The 22,627-nt window shown below is 43.9% G+C and overlaps 1 non-coding gene across 1 annotated transcript; it reads left to right on the top strand.

The window, feature by feature from the left end:
- The first annotated feature begins 7,111 nt into the window (after positions 1-7,111).
- On the top strand, positions 7,112-7,217 carry LOC140858223 (small nucleolar RNA R71). Its single transcript, XR_012141792.1, has one exon. It is a non-coding gene; the product is annotated as a small nucleolar RNA R71 (small nucleolar RNA).
- The last annotated feature ends 15,410 nt before the right edge of the window (positions 7,218-22,627 follow it).

Here is a 22,627-nt window from a genome sequence, read left to right as displayed (position 1 = left end):
TTGTCAGACAATTATTTTTCTTTTAGACACTGAGTTTTGATTTGTTATTTGAACTGAGGTTTGATTATTAAAAATTAAAAAAATTATTTAACTTTATGTGTAAGATATCATGATTGATGCGTAGTCGTTGATAGCACCAAAAATAACTCTACTCACTACGTAGGTAGGATGAGTCGAGATCGTATCCTCAGAGACCTTGGGCTAAGTTGAGATTGCAAAATAAAAGAAAAAAATGTTGTTTTTTATTTAGAAAATAAATTATCTTAAAATTGATGTAATAAAAAAATAAAGAGCTCGGGAGTTTTGAATTAATTTTGTACTAGCAGAGTTGTATCTCTTTTTTTTATTAAATTGATGTGATTAATCTTAGAAAAAATACCTATCTTTCCTCGGCACGCTCCGTACCCATAGATCACGGTGCGTCTCCGGAAAGTACTAGGTAAATAACTCTTCTTTCCTCGGCACGCCCCGTATCCGTAGATCACGAAGTGTCTCCGAAAAGTAAAAATTATTCCTAATATTAATCTAACAAGAAAGCATAAATAAAAGCATATGAAAGAGAGCAAATAAAGAACTCATGACAATTTAAATAAAAAGTGTAATCTTTATTGCATATAAAGAAATACAAGAAAGTTTAGAATAATAAACCCACTCTGTATCGTTACAAAGTTTCTTCTCTACTCCCGAGACTGCTAGTCTAGCTGCTCATGAAGTAGTCCCTTTTTTTTCCTCTATGCAAGGCTTTAGAAGAATTTCTAGGATTCTCTTAAATAGAAGTACAAGAGCCTTTTTATAGGTGTTAGGAGAAAGGAGTTTTACATAATTTTCCGATATAGGACTAAAAAAAATACTAAAGATCATGCGTCCGAATGCCGCACCCGCATCCGCGTCTGCGTCCGCCTGCATGTCGTCCGCGTTCTGCCCCACGTCCGCGCGTTCACGCATCTCCTGCGCTGTCGCGATCCGTGCTTGCCCGCATTCGTCCTGCATCCGCCCCGTGTCCGTGCGTTCACGCGCGGACCCACGCGCTCACGCGCGCGCTGTGCTGCTCGCCCAGGAACAGCATGAATGAACTTCACGCTACCTTTTTTATTCCACTTCCAAAAAGAAACTTTTATTTCTTCATAATGACATCTATATCCTTTTTGGATTTCTTGCATAGTATCTTCATTTTCTATAATACCGGATGCGTCTTTTTTTATTTTAATTTTATTTTAAGTCCAATTTTCTTCAAACTTGAGTTTTTTTGATCTATGAATCGGACTCTTTGTATCGACGATCACCTTTCCTGTAAAACATAAAAAAAACATCAAATTTTTAATAAATAAGATAAATTAAATATAATTTTTTACTTTAAAATACTTAAATTAAGTATTTATCACACCCCCCAACTTGAATTTTGCTCATCCTCGAGTAAAATAGATATATTAGCATTGTGTACCGACTTGATTTTGAATAAAAAGTTAAGTTAGGCATCCCAGAAGGTAGGTGATACTTGGTCAGACCATTAAAGAGATACTTCCTTGGATTATCAATTTGACCCAATTAGTGGCTGAGTATTAACTAAAGAAATTTCAAGAGTTTTTCTTTCACCAACTCCCCACTTTACTCTTTAAATCCTCTAATTTATGGGAAAGAGGTTTATTATATATATATATATATATATATATATATATATATATATATATATATATATATATATATATTTAACATTGCCTACCTTTTTACGCGAACCACAACGCTTAGGCGAAAGGGCCCGGTTACTCAGTAGGAAACCAATATTTTTTTTTTTTTTACATACCTCGACCTTTCTACCCAATTTCTCATGAAGCAGATTCTTTATTGAGATCAGTAAGAAGAGGGTTGTAGAATCACTCCTAAAATTTGGTCTAGTCTAAACCCTACCATTCATTAAATTTTTTTAATAATTTATTCCTCAGTATCTCTAAAATTATCTTGACCATTAATCATTCATTGTTTAGGATGCCTAATTGACTCTTAATCAAAATAAAATTTGGATACATAAAACTAATTATTTCTGACCATACTCAAGGATTTGATTACTTTCCTCCCCCCCAACTTAATCTACATTGTCCTCAATGGAGTAGGAAAGCAAAGAAAATAAAAGGAGAGAGTGCACCTGGGATAATTTTGCTTCGAAAGTTGAAGATAGGCTCTTGTTCTAAATTTCTGCAGCTGCGGTAAAGTAAAAAATATGAAATTGTTGGGTTACCTCCCAACAAGTGCTAAGTTTTACGTCTTCAGCCAGACTGAATTGAGTATTATGACGGTTTTGGATCCACTAAATCAACAGATTCAATTAATTCTCCATCACTAATTCCATCTATGTAAGGTTTCAATCGCTGACCGTTCACTTTAAAAGTGTTCCCCTGTTTAGGATTTTTGAGTTCTATAGCTCCATGAGGAAATACCTGAGTTACAATGAAAGGTCCGTCCCAACGTGAGCGAAGTTTTTCAGGAAATAGACGCAACCTAGAATTGAAGAGCCAAACTTTTTGATTGGGCTCGAATATTTTTCGTGCAATGAATTTATCATGGTATGCTTTAGTTCGAGCCTTATAAATTCTGGCACTCTCATACGCTTCATTGCGTAGCTCTTCAAGTTTATTTAGTTGAAGTCTCCTATTGGAACCTACATTTTTTATATCAAAGTTAAATTATCGTATGGCCCAAAATGCACGATGCTCCAATTCCACCGGCAGATGACAAGCTTTTCCGAATACAAGTCGATAAGGAGACATTCCTATGGGTGTTTTAAAAGCAGTACGGTAAGCCCATAATGCATCATCCAAGCATGCTGACCAGTCTTTTCTATCGGGTCTTACCGTTTTTTTAAGAATATGCTTGATTTCTCTATTGGAGACCTCAACTTGACCACTTGTCTGGGGGTGATAAGGTGTGGCAACTTTATGAGTTATTCTGTATTTTTTCATTAGCATGTCGAAGTGCTTATTCGTGAAGTGTGTACCCCCATCGCTAATTATGGCTCTTGGGTATCCAAATCGACTAAAGATGTTATGCTGAATGAACTTGATCATGACTTTGTGATCATTGGTTCGGGTTGCCATAGCCTCTACCCATTTTGATACGTAGTCCACTGCTACCAAAATATACTCGAATCCAAATGAGGAGGAAAAGGGTCCCATGAAATCAATTTTCCAAACATCAAAAATTTCTACAACAAGAATAGGGGACAGGGGCATCATATCTTTTCTTGAAATATTTCCTGTTTGCTGGCATCGCAAGCAATTAAGGCCAAATTCATGTGCATCTTTGAATAGTATCGGCCAATAAAATCCACTCTGCAACACCTTTGCTGCAGTTTTTCTTCCATTAAAATGTCCCCCACATGCTAACGAGTGGCAGAAAGTAAGAATATCTTGGACTTCACACTCGGGGACACAACGTCGGATTACTTGATCTGGGCAATATTTGAACAATTCTGGTTTTTCCCAGAAATAGTACTTTACTTGGGAGAAAAATCTATTTTTCTCTTGTTGGGTCCAGTGAGATGGGATTTGTCCCACTGCCAAGTAATTGACTATATGAGCGAACCAGGGAAGATCAGTGGAAGAGATTGAAAAGAGTTGTTCATCTGGAAACCTATCTTTAATCCTTTCTTTATTGTATTCTACCAGGATCCTAGAAATATGATCTGCTACCAAGTTTTCGGAGCCCTTTTTGTCTAAAATTTCTAAATCAAATTTTTGTAATAGAAGGATCCATCTAATCAGCCTAGGTTTTGTACCTTTTTTGGATAGCAGATGTTTCAGTGCTGCATGATCGAAGTATACTAGGACCTTGGAGTCCAAAAGATATGATCTAAATTTATCTAGGGCAAACACAACAGCGAGTAACTTCTTTTCAGTCGTGGTGTAATTCAATTGAGCATCTGAAAGAGTTTTACTTGCATAATAAATTACATGCGGTTCTCGATTAAATCTTTGCCCAAGGACTGCCCCTATAGCATAATCAGAAGCATCACACATGATTTCAAATGGTAGGGTCCAATCCGGAGATTTTATGATTGGTGCAGTGGTTAAAGCAGTTTTGAGTTTATTATAAGCAGTTAGGCACTCTTCATTAAAATCAAAAGAATTTTTCTTGGCAAGCAAGTTGCACAAGGGTCCTGATATCTTGCTGAAATCCTTAATGAAGTGCCTATAGAAACCTGCATGGCCTAGAAAGGATCGCACCTGTTTAACCGAGGTTGGGGGAGGCAATTTCAAGATTACTTCAACCTTTGCTTTATCTACTTCAATCCCCCGCTTGGATACAATATGTCCAAGCACGATTCCTTCACGAACCATAAAATGACTCTTCTCCCAACTTAAAACCAAATTTGTCTCTATACATCGTTGAAGAACCTTGGCTAGGTTCTGAAGACAATCATCAAAGGTAGAGCCAAATACTGAAAAATCATCCATGAAGACTTCTAAAAATTTATTTACCATATCAGAAAAGATGGCCAAAATGCACCGTTGAAAAGTGGCTGATGCATTGCAGAGACCGAATGGCATACGTCTAAATGCAAATGTTCCATAAGGGCATGTGAAGGTAGTCTTTTCTTGATCAACAGAAAATACCGGGATCTGATTATATCCCGAATATCCATCTAGAAAATAGAAGAAACTTTGTCCTGCTAGCCATTCTAAAATTTGGTCAATAAAAGGCAAAAGAAAATGATTTTTCTAGTAACGGCATTCAGCTTTCGGTAGTCCACACATACTCGCCAACCAGTTGTTGCACGAGTAGGAATTAACTCACCCTCATCATTCTCTACTACGGTAATACCTGACTTCTTAGGTAGTACCTGGATTGGACTAACCCATTGGCTATCCGAAATTGGGTAGATAATTCCAGCATCAGCCATTTCACTACTTCCTTCTTCATGACTTTCCGCATATTCGGATTCAATCTTCGTTGCATGTCCCTATGTGGTTTTGCCTCAACCTCACAGTGAATATGATGCATGCAAACAGAAGGATCTATACCCTTCAAATCGGCAATTGACCACCCTATAGCCTCTTTATGCTTTTTGAGTACCCCGACAAGTTTGTCTTCCTGGTCGTTGGTTAGGTCAGATGCAATGATCACTGGAAGGGTGTCATTGGATCCAAGAAATGAATATTTCAGCGTGGCAGAAAGAGGCTTTAGCTCTAGAGTAGGTGGTGCTTCTAAGGATGGTACCAGAGGGCTTGATTGAATTGGTAATTGCTCGTACTTTACAGTCCAAGGGGGATTGGTGCTAAAATTGGGAGGTTCTAGCAAAGCATGTATTTCTTCAGTGTATCCATCAATATCAAAATTATCCATTCCAAAATGTGTTAGACATGCCTGTAAAGGATCTGAGTTGAGCAAGGCAGGAGCTTTATCTTCTATAACTTCTTCTAACAAGTTGATCTCATTATGGTCGTACACAGGTGGTCCCAAAGATGCATTGAAAATATTCAACCTTAGCTTCTTATTTCCGAAAGATACATCCATAACTCCGGTTCTACAATTTATACAAGCATTAGCGGTTGCTAAGAAGGATCTACCTAGGATGATTGGTATTTGGTTGGGGTTGCTGCCAGATTCCATATCCAGCACAAGAAAGTCAACAGGAAAGTAAAATTCATCTATTTTCACCAATACGTCTTCCAGCATTCCACGGGGTACCTTAATGGATCGGTCTGCTAGTTGTAAGGTCACTGTCGTGGGTTTTAACTCTCCAAATCCAAATAGGTCATATACAGAGCTCGGGAGAAGGTTGACACTTGCACCCAAGTCTAATAATGCCTTCTTAATCGTGAGGTCCCCTATGACACAAGAAATAATTGGGGTACCTGGATCTTTCAGTTTGGATGGGGCAATTTGCTGAAAAATTGAGCTAGCCTGCTCAGTTAGTTGGACTTTTCTTGGTATTTATGCCTTTGATTTTCGTTTCTGTGTACACAGGTCCTTTAGAAATTTAACATAGGTTGGAACTTGCTAATGGTATCGAGAAGAGGTAAGTTTATCTGAACCTGTTTAAACAGTTCCAACATTTCATTCATTTTTATACCCTTCTTATCAAGAGGCAGAGAGGATTCTAAAGCACTGGAAAATGGAGCTTTAGGTGCAGGTGCTGGGTTAGTAGGTTCTTTCTTCTCTTCAAGTTTCTTCTTTTCTGTTGTAGCTGAAATTGGTTGCTCTTGTTGTTGGATTACTTCAGGTTGATTTAAGATTTTTTCGCTTCTAAGGGTCATAATCGATTTGGCATGTTCGAAAAAAGTTTCAGGACCAATGGAGCTTTCAGCCATGTACTGTCCTTTTGGATTATTAATAGGCTGACTGGGTAATTTGCCTTCTTCCCTCCTACTGAAAGCTGTTGCTAGCTGACCTATCTAGATCTCTAGCTTTGCTATTGATTGCGTATGAGAGTGAAGGAGTTGGGTATTCATTTCTAGTCCTTTAAGTGCTTGCAGTACCTTTTCTTCGAAATCCGAGCTATGAGTACTCGGAGTGGGTTGAGGAGGGTTCTGGTATTGTAGCTGGGATGGATGCCTATAAGTCGCATCCGGATAACTTGATCTTTGTTGCACTGGAGGAACCACTAGTTGTGATTTCCATGAGAAATTCGGATGGTTTCTCCATCCCGGATTGTACGTACTAGAATAGGGGTTGTTCTCTGATCTATGAGTAGTTTGGGCTTGATGGACTTGTTCTTGTACATATTCAGGAAACTATGGTGCAACTGGACAATCATTCACACAATGAGTGGGGCTCGAACACAATGCACATATATCTTGTATCTGACGGGATGGAGAAGGTGACTGTCCTATACTTAATAATCGATCTAACTTTTGGGACAATTCATCTACCTTATGATGGATATCTATGGCATTTCCTACTTCATATATTCCACCTCTTTTTGGGTTTAACATGGGTTTATCTCTAATAGAGGCAGACATATGATGTAATGAATTTTTACTTAAAATTTCAAACAGTTGCCATGCCTCATTCTCATTTTTCAGCATAAATGTCCCACCGCATGATGCATCGACCATTTGTCGATGTCTTTCAGATAGCCCATCATAAAAACATTGGATTAATTGCCACTTGGGTACAGCATGGTGGGGACATTTTCTAATAAGGTCCTTTAATCTCTCTCATATTTCATGAAACATTTCTCCATCTAATTGGAAAAAACTAGTTATGGCTTTCCTTATTTGATTAGTTTTTCCTATAGGAAAATATTTCTTGAGAAACTCTCCTTGCAGCTGGTCCCAGGTTGATATAGTCATGGAATCCAAAGTATGTAGCCAGTATTTGGCTTTGTCCTTAAGTGAGAAAGAGAATAATTTTAACCTAAGAGCATCATCGGAGAAGTTGTGAATTTTGACAGTTGAGCATATCTCAAGAAATTCTTCAAGATGTTTATAAGGGTCCTCATTACTACGTCCATAAAATGAAGGTAACATTTGGATTATACTGGACTTAATTTCATATTGGGTGGCCTCCACAGGGGGCACTTGAATACAAGGAGAGTAAGTAAATGTGGAAGGAGTAAAGTACTCCTTCAATTGCCTGGGTGGATCATTCTCCTGATTTCGGTCCATATTTTTACGTCTGTTGGCTCTAAAGGTTCTTTCTATTTCTGGATCAAAAGGTTGGATTTCTGGTCGTAACGATCTACGGCCAAGCATATACCTTACAATTATACTTTAGAGCAAACACAAAAAATTTTTCTTTTTATAATATATATTTTTTATAATAAAGTGAGAAAAGAATGAAGAAAATCTAAAGAGAAGAACCTAAGAATCTTAAATATATGAAAAGGAAGAAATTAGTTAATGTTTAGATGTTAATTGCAATCAGCTTAAACAAGCATAGACTCTCTATCCTAAGGTTAACTTAGATCTAGACAGCTCCTAACTTTCAAGACCACCTTTGAGCACTCCAAGCTCAAGACTGACTAACTGACTCGGCCAGGTAAGCGTAAGATGTGGGAGGTTCCCTACTCGTTGCTTTTCTTAGACACCAACTGAGTTGGCCAGGCCAGTCAACGGAACCAATTGAAAACCACTTTCTTTAACCACTTGCCTTAGACACCGAGCAATTAACCAATCCGCACTCGGTTCAACTCTAGAGCTTTCTTATCCTATTGAGCTCGAAATTCCTAGGGCTGACGTCTAGTTGATTTTAGATTAAGGTCTAGGTTATGCAAATACAAGGGAGTGATTTGTGGGCCAAAGAAGGGTGATCAAATCCCCACCTTATCTGGTTAATGGGTTATTGCCCTTAAGATTAATTATGGAGATGCAATGTAAAGAAACAAGGTGTCCAATCAAGTTAGAAATTTTTATATTTGAGGTTACGCTATTTTAGTTAAGTGTTATGAAATGTCAGTAGCTTTTTTTTTTTTTTAAAGATTTATAGTTTTATCTTTTTATATATTTTTTATATTTTTTTTTAGTTTTGCAAGAAAATGAGTTTAAGTGATTAAGTCCAAAAAGCAATAAATCACTAGGCTATAAAAAGTAGCAAATTATTCTAAGCAGAAAAATTCTAAAGATTAAAAAGTAGTAAATTAGTTATGCAAGGTAATTATGTAATTATGCAAATAAGATTATCTAGTTAGAAAGCACTGAAAAAAAAAATTAAAGCAAGAAATAAAAATTAAATTTTTTTTTTAATTTTTTAATTCAACCGTGCCAAGATCGCCGGCAACGGCGTCAAAATTTGATGCGTAGTCGTTGATAGCACCAAAAATAATTCTACTCACTACGTAGGTAGGATGAGTCGAGATCATATCCTCAGGGACCTTGGGCTAAGTTGAGATTGCAAAATAAAAGAAAGAAGCGTTGTTTTTGATTTAGAAAATAAATTATCTTAAAATTGATGTAATAAGAAAATAAAGAGCTCAGGAGTTTTGAATTAATTTTGTACTAGCAGAGTTGTATCTCTTTTTTTATTAAATTGATGTGATTAATCTTAGGAAAAATACCTATCTTTCCTCGGTACGCCCCGTACCCGTAGATCACGATGCGTCTCCGAAAAGTACTAGGTAAACAACTCTTCTTTCCTCGGCACGCCCCGTATCCGTAGATCACGGTGCATCTCCGGAAAGTAAAAATTGTTCCTAATATTAATCTAACAGGAAAGCATAAATAAAAGCATATGAAAGAGAGCAAATAAAGAACTCATGACAATTTAAATAAAAAGCATAATCTTTATTGCATATAAAGAAATACAAGAAAGTTTAGAACAATAAACCCGCTCTGTGTCGTTATAAAGTTTCTTCTCCACTCCCGAGACTGCTAGTCTAGCTGCTCATGAAGTAGTCCCTTTTTTTTCCTCTATGCAAGGCTTTAGAAGAATTTCTGAGATTCTCTCAAATAGAAGTATAAGAGCCTTTTTATAGGTGTTAGGAGGAAGGAGTTTTACATGATTTTTCGATATGGGACTAAAAAAAATATTAAAGATCATGCGTCCGAATGCCACACCCACGTCCGCGTCCGCTTGCATGTCGTCCGCGTTCTGCCTCGCGTCCATGCATTCACGCATCGCCTGCACTGCCGCGATCCGTGCTTGCCCGCGTCCGTCCTGCGTCTGCCCCGCATTCGTGCGTTCACGCGCGGACCCACGCGCTCACACGCGCGCTGTGCTGCTCGCCCAGAAACAGCATGAATGAACTTCACGCTACCTTTTTTATTTCACTTCCAAAAAGAAACTTTTGTTTCTTCATAATGACATCTATATCCTTTTTGGATTCCTTGCATAGTATCTTCATTTTCTATAATACCGGATGCGTCTTTCTTTTATTTTAATTTTATTTTAAATCCAATTTTTTTCAAACTTGAGTCTTTTTGATCTATGAATCGGACTCTTTGTATCGACGATCACCTTTTTTGTAAAACATAAAAAAAAATATTAAATTCTTAATAAATAAGATAAATTAAATATAATTTTCTATTTTAAAATACTTAAATTAAGTGTTTATCAATGATGAAATGCTTTGCATGCTTATGGAAAAAAAATTTTATTAGTATGCGGCGGTTGCCATGACTTTCGATTCACAATCTCGGATCGAAGATGTGACAGTACCCTCTTCAAAGCCACCAAAGAAACACAAAAGAGTAGAAAAGGATTCAGCTTGCCGAGCCAGGCCTAAATTATCAGGCCCATTTAAAAATCGGGCCAAGATGCATGTCATGTCCTTATGAGCATGTCCGAAAGCAGGCCTCCACACATAATAAAAAGGTTGAACTGTTGTTCATCAAAGCATACAACGCAATCATCTTTATAATACAAATTAAAAGAGTCTGGGAATATGCACAACTCCTAATGTTAAATCTAAAATCTCCACCCTATAAAGTGGAGTCAAAAAATTAAAAGAAAAGGAGGAGCAACAAAATTTAGTGCTGTTGCTTGCTCCAGGCAAACCTACATAAAAATTTGAAAAACACACGGTTGGGTATAAAATACCTCCAGCCAAAGTTTGTAAAAAACCGATCCTTCCAGGACTTTTTCGGCTTCCGACCTTGTGTGGCGTCTCTCTGAACCCCCTCGACTGTCCGAGCTTCCATAATATCGTCCGAACTTCTCCGACAATGAGCTTCTCCATTCATCTACTAGGCCGCTCCAAAAGCTCTCTGGGCTTCACTATCAGCCGATCTTCTACAGTGATCAACTATTCTCCAAATCCCTTTCAGACTTCTTCCGACCACGGACGACCCTACTCCGAACTTTTTTCGGGTTTCGTCAATATCCAAGCTTCTCCGACAACGAGATTTCTACAGTAACCAGACTCCATCCAAGTTTCTACGACGGTCAACCGCCTTCCGAATTCCACCCGAGCTCCTGCGAGAGGCGAACTTCTACAGCAAGCAGTCTACTCCGAACTTCTATAGCAAGCAGTCTACTCCGAACTCCTACTGCAGGCGGTCTACTTTGGATATCTACTCTAGATCCCGGACGAGCTTCTACAACGGGACAGGCTCCACCGGCCAGGTCACCACTCCGAACTTCCACAACAACCGATCTTCGACCAAGCTTCTATAATAAGCAGCCTCCTTTCAACCTTCTGCAAGAATCGGACTCCGTCCGAACTTCAATAGCGGATGGATTTCGGACGAGCTTCTACAACAGACGGGCTCCAGCAGCTGGATTTCTACAACAGCCGATCGCCTTCGGTATCTGCCGAACCTCCCCAGCCATCAACCTTCAATAGCGTCAGCCAGACTTCAACAACGCCATCCAGACTTCCACAGGATCCCCAGACTCCTCCAGCGGATGAACCTCCCCAACACCATCCAAAGTCCACCGCCGGCCGACCCTCCGCCAGATTCTTCATGAAACCAGACTTCTCCGACAGATAATCTTCAGACGAGCTTCCACATCAGGTAAATCCCAGACGGACTTCTCTAGCAATCGGACTCCTACCGGACTTCACCAACAGAAAGTCTTCATCCGAGCTTCTACAGCAGATGACTCCCGCCTGTAGCATCAGCGTCCGAGGCATCCGACAACAGTAGACTCGTCAGCAACCTCAAAAATATTCGAGCTTCTCCTAGATCGACGGGATAGAGAGCCATTCCGCTCCATCAGACATCCCAGCCGAGCTCCAGCCGACAGATCTGAACTCTTTAGCAAGTCATGACAATGGCCACTACCCTACTCCATTCTCTGCAACGGATTCTGCGTGGTTCCTCCACTCTCTGGCAAGTCGCGACAACGAACACCACTCCACTCTCCGAGCTCCACCACTCTCTGACAAGTCGCGACAATGGACACCACTCCACTCTCTGGGCTCCACCACTCTCTAACAAGTCGCGACAACGGACACCACTCCACTCTCCGTAACAAACTCTACGTGGCCCTGAATGGCTCCTGACGCCACTACTCTCCGTAACAAACTCTGCGTGGCTCTGGACGGCCCACTACCAGGCAGTTATAGACGTCGCTGTCAATCAGTTACGCTCTCCGTCTATAAAAAGAAACCCCCAGATATGTTCTTCTCTAAGCTCTAAACTCTATCTCGAAACTCTGCTAAAATTCTTACTCCAGCACTCTATTTCTGTTGAAGCAGAGTACTGACTTGAGCGTCGGAGGATCTTGCTGGAGCACCCCCAACTCCGGTTTAGACTTCCCTTGCAGGTCCCGGCGGTGGCCGCGGTCATCTCAACTCCAGCTTCTCCGACTTTCATGGAATTCTACACCAACAAAATTGGTGCTAGAAGAAGGGCACTGTGTCTTCGCAGTACCCTTGTTCTTAAAGGAGTGCTCAACGGGACTGTCTCCGGTCATCTTCTCTGACATCCTCTTCTCCTTCTCCTTCTAGATCTCTCCCCCTGATGCCTCCCCGAAAAGCATCCACCAGACAATCCATGGCCTCCGCGGCCAGATCTCAGGCTTCGACCTCGTCTCCAATTTTTCAAGCTCCTCCTCCGGCAACGACAGTCGGCATGGAGCAGTTTGACCTGTTGGTTCAGTAGGAACCGATCCCGCCAAACTTTAAGCTCTCCTAATTCGAAAGCTACGACGGGACCTCGGATCCGATTGACCACCTGGAGGCCTTTCGGACAATGATACTGCTCCATGGTGCGCCAGACGCCATCCTGTGCCGAGCTTTCCCTTCTACCTTGAAGGGAGCAGAAAGGAACTGGTACTCGATGCTGAAGTCGGATACTATCTTCTCCTTTTTTGAAAGAATCAAATTATCGATTGCAATAACTATGAGCATCGATCATTACTTGTATAATTATGAGCATCGATCATTACTTGCATACAAGTAAAATCAAGAACAAAAATTTTATTATATCTATATGCTTTCATTTGGATTGAGTTAAGTATCTGCACATAGTTGGCTTCTTCGGAACATGGAATCAATTCCTTATGCATAGAGTCTTCTAATAGCTCAAACTTTAGAGTAGCTTCAAAATCAATTGATATTAGGATACAACAAGAATCATGTCCAGGGATGCCTTCATACAAATCAAAGTCGAGCTGAGCCCAAACATCTAGATCAGCTGTAACAGCCAATGAAGAAGCCTCTACAGAAGACGCAAGCTCCTCCTTTCCAGCTCCGTTCATCTTGGAACCAGAAGACTTTGCAAATCGCTCAGTTTCTTGCAGAGGAATACTGTGTGGAAGCTGATTGTCGGCAGATCCAGTAAGACGAACCTCAAGAGGCTGCTTTATTTCTAAGTTATCATCCACTCCATTTCCATAGACAAGTGGGACTGCAGTTGATCCAACTCGTTCATTGATGCTCGAAGCGTCAACACTTGAACTTTCTTTCTTTTCACCATTATTGAGGTCCAAATTACAAGCCCTCAAGCTATCAGACTTCTTGGTCTTGGACCCATCATCATTTTCAGGACAAAGAACTTCATCAGCACCACAAAGAGCAACAGCATCATTAGCACTTCTATCTAAAGCCTCTGCATGATTTGCCACAACGGGAGGTTGCTGTTGGTCCGCTAAGGTGGCACCACCACTATTGGCAAAGTCCGAACCTGGAGAGGAGTTGTTCCTGTACCTGGCAGTCTCCCCTGTGGCTCTCGCAGCAGTTCTGATTAAGGAAGAAGCAAAATTTCAACGGCCGATTTACTACATAAGTCGAGTATTGAGAGATGCCAAAACCAAGTATACTAAGCTAGAGAAACTAACTTACGCCTTGTTGATTGCAGCTCGAAGGCTCCGACCTTACTTTCAAGGACACACCATAACACTGCTCACCGACCAGCCGATCAAGATGGTTCTGCATCGTGCGGATGCCTCTGGGAGGATAGCGAAATAGGCAGTCGAGCTCACAGAGTTCGACATCGACTATCGACCTCGACCGATGATAAAAGCTCAGATATTAGCAGACTTCGTGGTGGAATGCACTATCCCGAAAGAGGCCAAACTTGGACGAGATGAAGCCGACAACCTAGGGCTCCAGCCGAACTCCCCTGAAGAAAGAGCAAATCTCCCCGATGGTTTTTGGGCCCTCTACGTGGATGGTTCCTCCAACATATCAGGCACAGGCGCGGGTCTGATCTTGGTCAATCCAGATGGAATTATCGCAGAGTATGCGCTGTGTTTCAAATTTTCTGTGACAAATAATGGAGCAGAATATGAAGCTCTAATTGCAGGACTAAGGATCGTCAAAGAGTTAGAAGTAGATCGGCTTCAAGCCTACAGTGACTCTCAATTAGTAGTGAGACAGATCAGCGAAAATTATGAAGCTTGGGAGGACAGCATGGCCAAGTATCTAGAAAAGGTAAAGGAGATCATCCCTACCTTCAGCAGCTTCGACATCAGGTAGATTCTAAGAGTAGAAAATACCAGGGCCGACCTCCTCTCTAAGTTGGCTACACTGGCTCCGACTGAACTGCCTAAGGAAGTCTTCTTCGAAGTTCTGAAGCGCCCAAGTATGGAAGAATCACAGCTTGTGATGGAGATCAGCCATGAACCCAGTTGGATCGACCCACTGGTAGCATACCTCAAGGACGGGGTTCTTCCTCATGATGCAAAAGAAGCTCGGAAGCTTAGGAACCAGGCCTCGCGATATATCCTTTACGAAGACAAGCTATACAAGAGATCGTACTCTTTGCCCCTTCTGAAATGTCTCCGGCCTTCTGAAGCCGACTTCGCCTTGAGGGAGGTACATGAAGGAGTCTGTGAAAGTCACCTGGAGGTCTGATCTTTATCCCATAAACTACTCCGACAAGGCTATTACTGGCCTACCATGTACCACGACTTCGCCGAATATGTCAGAAGGTGTGATCGGTGTCAGAGATATGCAAATATCCAAAGACAACCTGCCTCCGAACTTACACCATTGAATGCCTCATGGCCGTTTGCGTAATGGGGGATGGATATCCTCAAACTTTTTCCCATGACATCCGAGCAGCGAAAGTTCCTCCTAGTGGCAATAGACTATTTCATCAAGTGGGTCGAAGCTGAACCTTTGACAAAAATCGCAGAAGCTAAAGTGCAGGACTTCGTCTGAAAGTCAATTGTTTATAGGTTCGGCTTACCCAGAACCCTTATTACTAATAATGGGCGGCAATTTGCTGGAGCAAGGTTTGTCAAATTTTGTGAGGACCTAAATATCTCCCATAACTTTACTTCAGTAGCCCATCCGCAGGCAAACGGCGAGGTCGAGGTGACTAACAGGACTCTGTTGCAAGGAATCAAGGCGAGACTTGAAAAAGCAAAGAGAACTTGGGCAGACGAGCTTTATCATGTATCATGGGCATACCGAACTACTCAGAGATTGCCCACAAGGGAGACCCCCTTTGCCTTAGCCTTCGGAACAGAAGCCGTGATCTCGATTGAACTCAAGCTTTCGTCGATATGAGTCGTGGCATTCGACGAGCAGCGCAACCCACAGGATCTCAAGGCCAACCCCGACTTATTAAAAGAAAAGCGGGAGACAGCTCAAGTTCGGATGGCGGCTTACAAGTAGAAAGTAGCCCGTTACTACAATTCTCAGGTCAAAAGCAAAGCCTTCAGAGCGGGGGATCTGGTACTTCGGCGAGCCGCTATCTCACAACCTCAGAATCAAGAAAAACTTATCCTGAACTAGGAAGGCCGGTATGAAGTCAAGGAGGTAGTCTGGACCGGAACATACTATCTAAAAGAGCTCGGAGGAGCAGACCTTTCGTGATCATGGAATTTAAAAAATCTGTGAATGTATTACCAACAGCTTTGCCTTAAATAAAAATTTCATATTTACATATTTTTTCTTTTAGCATGAGCTTATAACGATAGGAAGTAACTCCCTCACATAATCGAAATTAAGCATGTTAGGAACAGGAGGAAAATCTCATCCTAACATGAGCAAGGCTGAAGGCCCGGTGATTTAAAGACCGAATGGAGGGAGAGGCCCTTGCAATGGCCCTTATGTGCCCCCACAGTCTTGTTAGGAATAGGACGAAAATCTCATCCTAACATGAGCAAAATCGAAGGCCCGATTATTTAAAGATCGGATGGGGGGAGAGGCCCTTGCAGCGGCCCTTATGTGCCCCCACCGTCTTGTTAGGAACAGGAGGAGAACCTCGTCCTAACATGAACAAAGCCGAAGGTCCGGTTACTTAAAGATCGGATGGGGGGAGAGGCCCTTACAGCGATCCTTATGTGCCTCCACAGCCTTGTTAGGAACAGGAGGAGAACCTCGTCCTAACATGAGCAAAGTCGAAGGCCCGATTACCTAAAGATCAGATGGGGGGAGAGGCCCTTGCAGCAGCCCTTATGTGCCCCCATCGCCTTGTTAGGAACAGGAGGAGAACCTCGTCCTAACATGAGCAAAGTCAAAGGCCTGGTTACTTAAAGATCGGATGGAGGGAAAGGCCGTTACAACGGCCCTTATGTGCCCCTACAGCCTTGTTAGAAACGGGAGGAGGATCTCGTCCTAACATGAGCTGAAATTGACTATGTCGGGGACAGGAGAAAAATCTCATCCTAACACAAATAAAGACCCGATCGATCAGGACCGGATGAGGAGAAAAGCCTCCTCAGCGGCTCCTCTACATCCCCACAACCCTGCTAAGAACAGAGGGAAAACCCTCGCCTAAAGAGAAAACCCTCATCCAAATAAAAAGAAAAAGGAAGATAAAAAGGGAAGGCGACAAATTACACCAGCGATAAGTGAAAAACAAACTACGTCAAAGACACGAGGGACCTCATCTCAACGAGGAAGGATATTCCTATCAAGAACCCTCAGTCGCTAAGAAAGAACTCAACACAGGTCGAGGAGAAATCGACTTCCTCAAAGTAACGAGAAGTTCGGATCTTCAAGCTCGAGCACCGGGAGGAAGCGTCAAACTCAAATGGCCTACGGTCATGAACAAAAAGGGGCAAATCAACACGACGGCGATCAGAAACCTTCAAACAATATCGACATCAAACAAGACAAAAGACAAAAGAAGTTCGGTACACAACGACTCAAAGCAAGAATAGACGAGGAATTACAAACAACGCCGTTGCCAAACAAGATGGAAGATGAAAGAAGTTCGATAAACGACAACTTAATACAAGAATGGACAAGGTAATGGAGAACTTCCTTTTCATTTCATTAGTGAAGTGTACATTACAAAGCCTTAAAGGCCAAAAAAGAAAAATGACAAGAAAAGAAAAAGAATACATTGAAGGATGAAAGATAAAAAAAAAGAGGGCTCTAAGGAAGCTCGACTTCTTCCGACTCCGAGCTCTCGGTTTCAGTCCTTATTAGAGATTGCTTTAAATTTTTGACTTCTTCTTCTAGTTCCATCTTTCTTAGCAGCATCTTCCGGTACATTTGGTGGAACCGCCGGCTTTCACCCTCCGACTCCCGAAGCCTCTTCCTCAGGACCTCGGACTTCGCCTTGGCATCTTTGACCGCTTGCTACTCGTGGACTAGCTGAATCTTCAGCTGCTGCGATTTGGCCTCCTCCCGTCCAAGGGCCACAGACAGCTCTGCCATGGTCCCCCTCAAGGAGCGGAGCTCGTCGGAGCCTTGTGCAAAGGCAGACTGGACTCTCTCAGACAATTGCCTCTGAAGGTAGGCAACTTCATCTGTTGCCGTCTTGAGCTTCCTTCGGTAGTCCTCTACCTGCCCGCACCAACCGATCCGATAGGCATTATAGTTCGCCTCAGCATCCTGCAGCTGCTTCTGAAGGTCGGAGAGTTTGATCGACCAGTCTCGATCGCGTTCAGCCTGAGTTGTGAGCCAGGACGAGCTCCCTTCCAACTGGCCGATCTTTTCTCGTGCAGCTGTCAGCTCAACTTCAAGAGAGCTGATCTTGAAAGCCTGAGTCCAAGATCGGTTGCTGGTGTATTTTCGGAGTTCCTCAAGCTCCATCACAAAGTCGGCCTTCCTCCGGGTGTATTCCATGAAACTCTTCTTGTGGAGGTCCCGAAAGCGGGTAGCCTCCGCAGTGACCTCTGAATGGCTCTCCCTCAGCTGGTGAAGTTCATCTTCCAGCTTCTTAGATTTTTTCGTCAACTGACGAACTTCCCTTCTGAGGTCTCGAATCATCGACTTCAGAGGAATCCCCTGTGGCAGGGGAAGAGCTTCAGCAGGGCACTGTCGTTGGAAGACAAGAACGCCACGACTCAAATTAGTGCAAGAAGATAAAAGAGAAGAAAAAGAATGCAGAAAAAAAAGGGGGCTCTCTATAAAGAAGAATCCGATTTCATTGATTAAATAATTTTTAAGTACAAGAGAACGAAGAAAAGTTACCACAAAGAAAAAAAATATAAAATTAGAGGTTTCAGACCTCTGGGGCAGAAGTGAAGGGGCTTGGCACCCCCGGAAGGTCGGTAGTGGCGGCCGTAGCGGTCGAAGAGGCCCGACTGGAGGAGGACCGGTAGCGGCTTCGAAAGGTCCGGCTTCATCGTCGGACGCCTCATCCAGAAAGTCGAGATCCAGTTCGGAAAACTTTCCGACCACCTTCTCTTGGCAGAGTTCGAAACCCTTGATGAAGGCATCCTGGCCAAACTGGACCTGTAGATCCTCCATCTCGGAGGAGGCCTTGAACTCCTCCACTGCTCGGGCCCCTGCCTCTGAGATCAGGGACGGGATCCGCACTTTCAGCTCGAAAACCTGCACCTTCAGTTCGGAGACCTCAGCCTCTGCCTTCTTCCTCTCCTCCAAGGCGGTCCTCAGATCGGACGAGGTTTGTCCTTCCTTCTGCAGTGCCTCCTGGAGACAGGTGACCTCGACGATCTTCTCCTCGAGGCGGGCGGCCTCAATCAGGCGACCTTCCTCTGCCCGAGCTACCTCCCTCTTGGCGATCTTTACCGTCTTGACGTTGGTGACAAGCTGGTGTCCAATCTGCAAGAGAGGTCGGGGAGTCAATATAAAAACTAAGGAGTAAATTAAGTAAAAAAGCAAGAAGAAGAAAAAAGTGAATTAACCTACTTCGAGAAAAGATCCCAGAGAGTCCCAGACCCGTAGCTCAGGATCAGCAAGGATGATCCTCTGGACGACCTCGGACAGAATGCACCCTTCGACCAGCCTCTTTATTAAATCCCTATTGTTGAAGGGATTTTCCCTCAGGTCTTCCTCGGAGCCGCCGGCCCCCTCGACGGCAGCCTTGCGGCTGTGGCTCTTGCGGGCCAAGGTCTTCTTTCTCCTTCTCCTTTCGACCCCGGGTGCCCCCTCGGGATGAGCCTCTGGAGCGGGATCCTCGGTCGGGGGACTCCTTGAAGGGGCTTGAGGGACTTCGGGTTCGACGTCGGAAGGGACGTCGACGGCAACGGCCACCTGAGCAAGCACGGCCGAGCTTGTCTCTTCTATCCTGACTTTCTTCACCGACCCCGAAGTCGAGGTGCCTTTTCTCTTGTGGGTCTTGAGATCCTGGGCTAACCTCCGAGCCACGCCTCCGTCCATGTCTGCAATAAAAGAAGATCAATACGGCTCAGAGATGGAATAAGAAAAAGGGGAAGCAGCAAAAAAAATAATAATAATGGTACCGGCAGGGTTAAGAGGACTCAGGCCGATGTTGAACAAGAGTTATTCCTTCAGAAGTTCAGAGAGGAGGGGGGCTTGATAGGCCTCGAGCTTTTTAGAGGCTTCGAAGTCGTCCCTTTCCAGGCTAGAAGTCCAACGGACGGAATCCCTCAGAGAGTCCCAAGGGGGTAATCCCAGCTCCAAGGTCGGGCATCGGACATAGAAGAACCTCTCCTTTCAGTTATGGATAGAAGAGGGGGCACCTTTCAGTAACCCCTTTCTACCGAACTGGGGGAGAAGTACTACCAGTTCTTTGCCGAGGGATGACATTTGAAGGTGTAGAAATACTTAAATAAAGAAAGGGTCGGCCGAACTCCAGCTATATGACAAAGGGAAAGAAATCCTATCAAAAACCTAAAGGAGTTCGGCGCTACTGAGACTAGAGAAATGTTCAGAAAATGAAAGAGAGCGACGACAAAAGACGGAAATGGAAGCCGAAGTCCGGCACGGAAGGCCTCCTGGTACAGACAGAAGTGGTCGGGAGGAGGGACGCTAGCTCGATCAGTTGGTCCGGGAAGCTCCAGCTCGTACTCCGGAGGAACTCTATACTGAATCCTTATCAGTGAGAGTTCATCCGGAGTCAAAGAGCTGGGGATGGTGTCCGGCGCAAAGACCAGACGAGGTTCGGTCCTAACTACGGGTTCGTCTACGGTATAAGGACTTTGAGGAACTGGGGCTGACGAACTCTTAGAACCGCTAGAAGAGGAGATATCGGAAGACATTTTGGATCAAATGGAAGCCACAAAAAATCTCGAAAAAAATCGAAAAAAACTAGCAAACAAGCTCTCGAGGAAGCTAAACGAACAGAATACGAAGAAGAAAGAACAGAAAAACAACAAGAAGTTTCGAAATTAACCTAGGTTGGCCCGAGGAGTGCAGGAAGATGGCAAGGACGATGGAAGTCAACCCGGAGGATGCCTAAGGCCGAGAAGGATGCTAAAGGAAGCTGGAGCTCTCAGGGAAGAGGAGGGGACCGAGGGATTCTCTCAGGCAAAGTGAAACCCCTGAAGGAGGAGGATGTGTTTAAATAGACCTCGGGGTCCGACGTAATAATGATTGCGGATCTTCTCTGGCCGACCTACGCTCGCCGCGTGTCCCACTCACCATGGCAGGCGGCTGAAAATGGCTGACAGCTGACAAAATCATTATTGCATCGTACCTAGAGCCATGCTCCAGCAAAAATTCTGAAAAATCTTTTCGGATCGCTTTGATTTGAAAAGACTCCAGCACCAGCGCGCCAAACACCAAAATATCTGGCAACCACCGAATGTGAAAATCAAGGGAGGCAACTTCGGCTGTGAGAATTTCTCTGTACTTCCTTCATTCAGAACCCGAACTCAGAAGTAGGGGGACTGGTGTTGGGTATAAAATACCTCCAGCCGAAGTTTGTAAAAGACCGACCCTTCTAGGACTTTTTCGGCTTCCGACCTTGTGTGGCATCTCTCTGAACCCCCTCGACTGTCCGAGCTTTAAGAGAAGTCCGGACGGTATTATGGAAGCTCTATTCATCTACCGGGTCGCTCCAAAAGCTCTCTGGGCTTCACTATCAGCCGATTTTCTACAGTGATCAACTATTCTCCGAATCCCTTCCAGACTTCTTTCGGCCACGGACGACCCTACTCCGAACTTCTTCCGGGCTTCGTCAATATCCGAGCTTCTCCGACAACGAGATTTCTATGGTAACCAGACTCCATCCAAGTTTCTACGATGGTCGACCGCCTTCCGGATTTCACTCGAGCTCCTGCGAGAGCCGAACTTCTATAGCAAGCAATCTACTCCGAACTTCTACAGCAAGCAGTCTACTCCGAACTCCTACTGCAGGCGATCTACTTTGGATATCTACTTCAGATCCTGAATGAGCTTCTACAACGGGACAAGCTCCACCGGCCAGGTCACCACTCTGAGCTTCCACGACAATCGATCTTCGATCGAGCTTCTACAATAAGCGGCCTCCTTTCAGCCTTCTGCAAGAACCGGACTCCGTCCGAACTTCAATAGCGAATGGATTCCGGACGAGCTTCTAGAACAGACGGACTCCAACAGTTGGATTTCTACAACGGCCGATCGCCTCCGGTGTCTGCCGAACCTCCCCAGCCATCAACCTTCAATAGCGTCAGCCGGACTTCAACAACGCCATCCGGACTTCCACAGGATCCCCAGACTCCTCCAGCGGACGAACCTCCCCAACACCATCCGAAGTCCACCACCGGCCGATCCTCCACCAGATTCTTCATGAAATCGGACTTCTCCGACGGATAATCTTCAGACGAGCTTCCACATCAGGCAAATCCCAGACAGACTTCTCTAACAATCGGACTCCTACCGGACTTCACCAACAGAAAGTCTCTATCCGAGCTTCTACAGCAGATGACTCCCGCCTGTAGCATCAGCGTCCGAGGCATCCGACAACAGTAGACTCGTCAGCAACCTCGAAAACATCCGAACTTCTCCTAGATCGACGGGATAGAGAGCCATTCCGCTCCATCAGACATTCCAGCCGAGCTCCAGCCGACAGATCCGAACTCTCTGGCAAGTCACGACAATGGCCACTACCCTACTCCACTCTCTGCAACGGATTCCGCGTGGTTCCACCACTCTCTGGCAAGTCGCGACAACGGACACCACTCCACTCTCCGAGCTCCACCACTCTCTGACAAGTTGCGACAACGGACACCACTCCACTCTCCGGGCTCCACCACTCTCTGACAAGTCGCGACAACAGACACCACTCCACTCTCCGTAACAAACTCCACGTGGCCCTGAACGGCCCCTGACGCCACTACTCTCCATAACAAACTCCGTGTGGCTCTGGATGGCCCACTACCAGGCGGTTACAGATGTCACTGTCAATCAGTTACGCTCTCCGTCTATAAAAAGAGACCCCCAGATACGTTTTTCTCTAAGCTCTAAACTCCATCTCGAAACTCTGCTAAAATTTTCACTCGAGCACTCCATTTCTGTTGAAGCAGAGTACTGACTTGAGCGTCGGAGGATCTTGCCGGAGCATCCCCAACTCCGGTTTAGACTTTCCTTGCAGGTCCCGGCGGCAGCCGTGGTCATCTCAACTCTAGCTTCTCTGGCTTCGGCGGAATTCTGCACCAACACAGACAATTCCTGAAGATAAATTCTCTTGAATGGAGTCCAATATGAAAGACC

This window comes from Elaeis guineensis, chromosome 5, assembly GCF_000442705.2.
Source record: "Elaeis guineensis isolate ETL-2024a chromosome 5, EG11, whole genome shotgun sequence".
NCBI lineage: Eukaryota > Viridiplantae > Streptophyta > Magnoliopsida > Arecales > Arecaceae > Elaeis > Elaeis guineensis.
This window is presented reverse-complemented; position numbering and strand designations above follow the sequence as displayed.